This window comes from Oryza brachyantha, chromosome 5 (genome assembly GCF_000231095.2).
Source record: "Oryza brachyantha chromosome 5, ObraRS2, whole genome shotgun sequence".
Classification (NCBI taxonomy): Eukaryota; Viridiplantae; Streptophyta; class Magnoliopsida; order Poales; family Poaceae; genus Oryza; species Oryza brachyantha.
In genome coordinates this window covers 6,827,450-6,835,317 of record NC_023167.2, presented here as the reverse complement: position 1 = coordinate 6,835,317, position 7,868 = coordinate 6,827,450, and positions in this window count along the sequence as shown.

Sequence of the window (7,868 nt, the reverse complement as noted above, 5' to 3'; positions counted from 1 at the left end):
GTGGCGGTCCATTGCGCGAACCTTCATGGTTTTCTTGACTTCCAGTTGCTCCATTGTTGTTGCGGTTACTGTTCCTTGTGTTCACCATCTTCAGAGCAGAAGGAGAGAACAAAGGCAGAGGAGAAAATCAAAGGGGCTTTTCTTGAATTACTCGAGTGAAATTTTCTGATCTGGATTAAAACACTTAAAAGAGCACTCAACTCCTGGTGGTACGACCATAACGCCTCCACTTGTTATGGTGAACCGCTAACCCCAAAACAAACCTACACACACAAAAACTACCAAGCAACGACTAAAAGGCGATGCTAGGGTAACGTCTACGGCTCGAAACGGCTGCGACGACTGAAGAAGCAACGCTTGACTCTTGAACGACTTGTCTTCAACTTGAGAGCGACGCTTGGAGTAGCGCAGACCTGACTCTTCACCTCTGGAAGAACTTGACTCTTCGGTCTTGACACTTGATCAGCTGAAGTCGTTGTCGACTGCTGCGACGAAGGGACGGGCTCGTCGGTGGGATGACACACATCTAGAGAGATCAAGGTTTGAGAAGCAAGTATGCTCAGCTAAATTTTCAAAACCAAAAGACTCGACTCTTTTTTTTTTCAAACGACTCAAATTTTGCAAAATCTAATGCATATGAAAGAAGGCTCCTAGGGTTTCCATTTGGCTCATCCTACGGTCAAGATTGGCTCTGATACCAACTTGTCACGCCCAGAAATTTACACCAAATTTCTGAACAATAGCATGTATTAAATCTCGGTCCAGGCATCAGCCCGAGTACACACTATGACAAATTAATACACAGTTCCACGGCTTAAAAACAAATAAAAACAATTATCTATCGAAATGCAGCGGAAAGAGGAAAACAAGACTAGACCATCTAATCTTCAGCTTCAGCTTGCGAAGACGGCTCCACACCACAGGCACTCTCGACGGCGGACTGAACCTTACTTCAACCTTCGGAACAACCTTCTTCTGACACCGGCTCTGGCGCTTGCTCTGGTGGGGGAAAATTAAGCAAGGCTGAGTACAAACCACCGTACTCAACAAGTAACACCCAAGAGAGGGAGAATAATGAATGCAACAGGGTATCAAGGATAGGCTAAGGTTAACTTGCACAAAAGCTGCAGTAATTTAGCAAAACAGTAGATAAAATAGACTGAAATAAAAGTGAAGTAAACATTTAAAATAATCATCCACTGTCCAACGTTACACCACGTTGCAACAGGCCCAGACCGCTGTCGAACGTTACACCACGTAGCGATAGGGTCAACCCTCTGTCCAACGTTAAACCACGTTGCGACAGACCCAAACCACTGCCAACGTTACACCACATTGCGCAGGGTCAAACCAGTTCCAAGATTAATAAAATTATTAAAGGGGTTCAACTAATCCCAGTGAGTCTGTCGGTTCGCCCAATAACCGCGGGCACGGCTATTCGAATAGTTTTACTCTGCAGAGGCGTACAACTTTACCCACAAGACATGGCTGCCAAGCATGTTACCATGCCCCAACGTATCACCACGATACCTCAGTACGGAAACCATGATAAGACCTTTCACCCAGCCCTCCCTAGACAATCGCACCACACTTCAGGTTTCACCCCCTCCTTTACACCAAGTCGGGCAGTCCCCTCTTGTGCCTTGGTAGATCCGGAAGCAGGAGAAGCTTTCGTTACACCACGATTGCCCGTCCATACTCCATCACGCCTACCCTTGCCTGGGTACGTCGAATAGGGACAAGCTAGATTACGAGTCTCACCGTTGCCCATTCTGGCTTGTGGTTAGTACGTGTAAGACCTTCAGGGTTTCCCGAGAACCGGTCCTTAATTGCCATGGGCACGACTCTCAAAACCATGCACCCACAGCCCACCATAAGCAATATTTTAGTTGTATTAACCCACATCGGGAAATGAATAATGATAACAACCATTGAAGGTGTACCAAAGTGCAACAATAATTAAATAATAATTGGTGAGCTAGTTGAACTAAGCATGGCTAAGCATTGACTAACCCTAATTCTAGTCAAATTAACCCTGGGATGACAATAATAAATGGGAATCAACGGATATAAAGGTAAATGCCCAATAGATAAATACAATAAATAGATTTGCATAAAACAATGCATGTTTGAATGTAAAAGCGGGGGATTTTATAATCATAGGTTCAATATGATCAAAGAAGGGTGCCACTTGCCTTGCTTAGACCCACGAGGAACTTCGGCGACGACTTCGGGAACGAACGGCGCTGCGACGGGGTCAAAACCTACGACAAACAAGGCAAAACAAACAAAACAGGCTAAAAAACTACTGAAACAGAGAAAGAAACTATTTTTAATGGATTCTTGGCATTTTTCTGGATTTAATGAAACTTGAATGGACCTAAACGGAGACTAGATGGATTACTTATGAATTTTAGAAGTTTTCTGGGTTTTTTAGCTAAACAGAAAAGTCCTAAATCAATTATTGCGCAATTAATGGGGCTGCTGACGTCAGCGAGGAGAGAGGAACTGACGGCTGACAGGTGGGGACCACCTGTCAGTGGGAGAGAGGGGAAATGGGCGGCTGACACGCGGGCCCGGGGAGGAGAGAGAGGAAGGGGCTGGCGGGGAACGACTGACGGGTGGGTCCCACTCGTCAGCGAGAGAGGACAGAGAGGAGCGAGCAGAGCGCGCGGCTCGCGGCTCGCGGCGCGACGGCGCGGCGGGCGGCGACCGGCGGACGGCGGCGCGGACCGGCAGGTATGCGGCGGACGGCGGCGATTGGCGACGGCGGCCGGGAAGCGAGGACGTCGGCGGCGCGAGCAGCGGCGCACGACGACGACGGCACGGCGGCACGGCGACGGCTGAGGAGGAAAGGGGAGGTGGCGATGGCGATGGCCGGCGGCACGAGGGCGTCGACGTCGGCGACACCGACCGGCGACCGAAGGGCGACGACGGCGTCGGCGAGGAGGAGGCAGAGACCGCGGCGGGGTGGCGCGGCTCGGAGCGGCGGCGGAGCAGAGCGGAGGGAGAGGGTGGCTGAGCGGCGGCGGAGCGGAGCGGCCAAGTGGCAGCGAGAGAGGAGAGGAGAGACGGCCTCGACGGCGGCGCGGGGACAGCGACGGCCGGCGACGGCTCGACAGCAGAGCGGCGGTTGGTGGTCGGCGGAGGCGAAGGTGGTGACGAGAACAGCGACGACGAGTCGGCGCGGACGAAGACGGCAGGTGGAGGGGCGATGGCGATGGCGCCGGAAGGTGGAGGCGACGGCGGGCGCAGGCAGCGAAGGCTTGGTGGCCGCGCGACGATGGTGGCGAAGGGCGGAGATGCAACAGCGAGCACCGGCAGCGCCCGACACCAAACGACGGCTCGCGGGATCGGGTGGCGGCGGAGGACGTCGGCCGACGGCGAGTGGCGGGGCGCACTTGCGGTCGCACGAAGAAACAGAGGAAGGGAGGAGAGCGGGCTCACCGGGGTGGCGCGGCGACGACGGCCGATGCGATGAGATCGGTCGGTGCCGGGCGACGGTGGCGCGACGGCGCTGCGGAGCGGCGGCGCAACCGGATGCGGCCAGAGGAGCTAGGCGGGAGCACGAGGGAGGAGTGGGGTGGAGTCGGCCAGGCAGCGACGCAGCTTGGCGGCTGAGCGGCGGACGCGACCGGAGCGGCGGCGCAACCGGAGCAGTGGCGCACGGTGACGATGGCGAACGGCACGGCAACAACGGCGTGACGGCGACGACGAGAAGGCGACAAGCGGGTGACGCGGCGGACGGCGACCGGCACTTACCGTTTGCACGGGGAGGTCGGCAGCGGCGACGAAGAGGGGAGAAAGAGGGAGAGAGGAGCGGAGCGCTCACCAGTGGCGACGAGGAGCGGCAGCAGGTCGGCGAGGATGAGGCAGAGGTGATGACGCAGACGAGCGACGGCCTGCGACGTTCGGGGGCGAGATCGGCCGACGGCGTCGAGACGACGGGGCACGGCGGCGGAAGGGACGAAGGGGCGGCGACGAAGCTCGGCGACCACCGGTGGCGACGAGGGCCGGCGGAAGGTCGGCGAGGACGAGGCGGAGGTGGTGACGCGGGTGGGCGGCGACGTCCAACGGCCGACGGGGAAAACGGCGGCTGACGGCGACGGAGGGAAGCTTCGGCGGAAAGGGGGAAAGTGGCGGCGGGGCGGCGGCGCGAGGATTTTATAGGTGGTGGCGCCGGCTAGGGCGGAGCGGCCGGTGGAGACCGAGTCGACGACGCGGCGAACTCGGCGGCGGCGGTTGCGGCGGTGGTTGCAGCGGCGGAGGACTCGGGGCGGCGGCGGACTCGGCTGGCGCGACGCGGAGGCGGGGGCGCTGGCGAAACCTGGTCGCTGACAGGTGGGCCCCACCTGTCAGTGGCGCGAGGGGAGGAGGGAGGCGAGACGGACTCGCGGCGAGCGCGGGTGCGGACGCGCGAGCGAGCTGGGCCGGGCGGCGGCCCAGGCGGAGGCGCGCGCGGGCGGAGGAGGCTGGAGCGGGAGGCCGGCTCGGCTGGGCCGGCCGGGCGGGGAGAGGTGGGCCGGCTCGGCTGGGCCGGCCCGGGAAGGAGGAGAGGAAAAAGAAAAAGGAAAAAGAAAAGGAAGGGAGGAAAATTGGACTTCGGCCCAATTTGAGAAGGAAGGGAAAAAGAAAGGAAAAAGGAGGGAAAAAGGAAAACCCCACTTTTGCCGAATTTTAAATTATTTTGTTTGGCCAAATTTTATACTTCTGCAATTTGAATTTAAATCCAGTTAATCGATTTGCGAGCCTCGATTTAATTGAATTAGGTTCTTTTTAGAGGGATTTTTCCTGAGTTAATTAAGCCAATTGTTGCTTACGGATTTCTTTTTACGATTTAGGCTTGGGATAAAACCCCGGGCGTGACACACCCCCACTTTATTCTATTTCGTCGAAGAAAATGACACGTAGAATTCTCGATCTGCAACAAAACACGGACGTAATCTTTCGTGTTAATTAGACGGGACCGGATGAGAAGCATGTTGTGACGCACTGACGTCGTACGTCTGTTCAATGCTATCGCACTTAGATATATATATATAGGACATGGAATAATGGAAGGGAAATACCGTTAGGTAGTTAACGGTAAACCACCCAACATTTACAATTAATCCAGAGGAATGCCTAGTGGAAGGCCCACCTTGATAGCTCCAAAAATGGAGTTTTGATTCTTCGATGCCCCACACCAGAGACTCCGTTTTCTCTCGCCTTTTACATTTCAGGGGAGAAAAGAACCGACGAAATTATTAAGTCATACTCTAACCGTTTTATTAGGTTATAAGACATTTTGGTTTTCTTTATATTTATATACGAACCAATTTATATGTTACACATATATATATATTCATAAGTATCATTATTAATTGATCAAGATTAAAAAATATTTTATAACCTAAAATAAAGGTAATAGTACCTAAATAACGGTTGATTATTTTGGTTTTTCTTGAAAAAAAGTCAAATGAGATATTTGCAAACGAAAAATAATTTAAAAAATATTTATATATCTGTTCTTAGCAATCTAAAAGCTAATGCTAAAAATAAACTTCGGTGAAAACCCTTAAATCAATTCCAATTTTTAGGTGAAACTTTAAGTTTTTGCTTATAAACATACGTATAAACGAAAAGATGGAGCGCAGTACATACAGTGGTACGGTATAGTCCCATCCAAGGTTTCCTTTACCATGCAAGCCATTCGTGCGACCGCCGAAACAACGATAAATTTGAGTCCAAAAAATTTAAATTTAAATCCATGCGGTAACCGCGGTAACCGTGCGGTTTCTAGTCAAAATCACACGGTTTTTGGTCAAAATCACACGGTTTCTAGTCAAAATCAAGCGGTTTCTCGCGGTAACGGCGGCTTGTACAATTTGAGACATATAAAATGCGAATAATTTGGACAGTATAAACCCTGCGGTAAGCGGTCAAAACTATACGATAAGTAGTCAAAATTGCATGGTTTCGAGGGAAAACCATGGACAAAATAAACCGAGGTAAAAACTATAAAAGAAATCTAAAAAACTATAAAATTGTAAAAAAATAGGAAATTAGTAGTTAACTATAATTTTGATAGTTAGAACATGGTTTTGAAAAAACATGATCAGAGATTCTTCATATTCCCACACAAAATCAGAGATTCTATCAGCCATAATACACATGCATTCATTTAACTAACAAAGAATCATGTGTATTTAGCCCGAGAGTAGGGGATCCACCCCATGTGTATTTAGCCCGAGAGCAGGGGATCCACCCCATGTGTATTTAGCCCGAGAGCAGGGGATCCATACCATGTTAGACTTATTTTTGCTAGTCGACTTCTTAAGAGGCCCATCATTTTCTATTTTTGGTACCAGGCTGGTTAAGCGGCTGCCTAAAAAATCTATTTTCTCATCTAGGTCTTTTACCGAGCATCCCTCGAAATTTCTTATAGATGGGGTTCTTTCTTGAATTTTTCTAAGAAATATTATTCTTTTTATGAAAAATCGCAAAATCAGAGGCCGTCGCACGAAAATCGCAAAAATAGAACCCTGTCGAACGGAGGAAGCTTGATAGGTGCCTGTCGATGTTGTGCTATTTGACAGGGTATCCTATCGAATGGCGGAAGGGCGACTGGGCCCACCACCTGCCACCATGCACCCCGTCGAATTGGGTACATTCGACATGCCGTTGTATCGACTTATGGCTGTTCGACATATCTTGTGTAGTCGAACTTGTGCTGTTCGATGGCAACCGGCCAGCATCAACAGTGCCAAATTTAAGACGTAATGATCAAGATGTTTCACAACTTAGTTACGTACTCCACTGCACAACGTCCTCACTCGCCTGCATATATAAGAAACGCAAAAAAAAGAGAGCACGGACTAACATGAGAAATGTTGGTGCATGCACTTGTCGAAGGTTGGGAGGACGACAAGAGCCCTATCGAACTTAAAGTTCGACAGGTCGTGTCGATGTCGCAGCCGTTCGATCGGGAACCCAGTCAAATTCCGGCCATTCGATATAAACCCTATCGACCTATGGAAGTTCGACAGGGTCTATTTTTGCGATTTTCCTGTGATGGCCGCCATTTTTGCGATTTTCCATAAAAAGAATAATATTTCTCAAAAAAATTCGTTCTTTTAGTGTGTGGATGTAAGTTTACGAAGATGCTCTCACAAGCTAACATTGAAAAATAAATTATCTTTTTAAAAATTACAATGCAATATAATTAAGTAGGATCTCAAATTAACCTATATCTTTAAATTGTTTATACTGACTAGCAAATTGCCCCTGCGTTGCAACGGGACTTTATATTTTAGAAATATTATTAATATGTTATTATCAATGTATTATTATTATTGTTATCAATTAAAACAGGGGGCCATGAGGCCCTGAAATATAAATTTACAGGTGAATTTGGCCCGATAGGCCCAATAACTAATAACATACTATATAACTAACCCTATTCCCCCTCTCTTTCTCTCTCCTCTCCCCACCCACTCCCAGCCACCGTCCCCTCTTCACTCCACTCCGTGCCTTCGCTGCTGGCACTGCCTCTGCTCCTCTCCTCCCCTGCCATGGCGCCTCGTCTCCTCCTCTCTGCCACCTCTGCCACCACTAGCTGCTCGCGCCATCGACGTTTCTCGGGCGACATGCTGTACGCCCATCGCCGCTGGCGTCCACTCATCTTCCCCGATGGGTTGGGGCGGCGAATCGACGCGGTGGCCGGCGAGGCTCGGGGCGGTGCGCCTCCCTCCGTTGGCGCTGTCCTCCCTCTGTTGGCCCCATCCTTCCTCGGCTAGCGTCGCAAATCCCTCCGCTAGCCCCCTCTTCAATGGCTACTCCCTCCTCTCTTTGCAGCCTTTTTGATCCACGCAAGGTCCACACGTCAT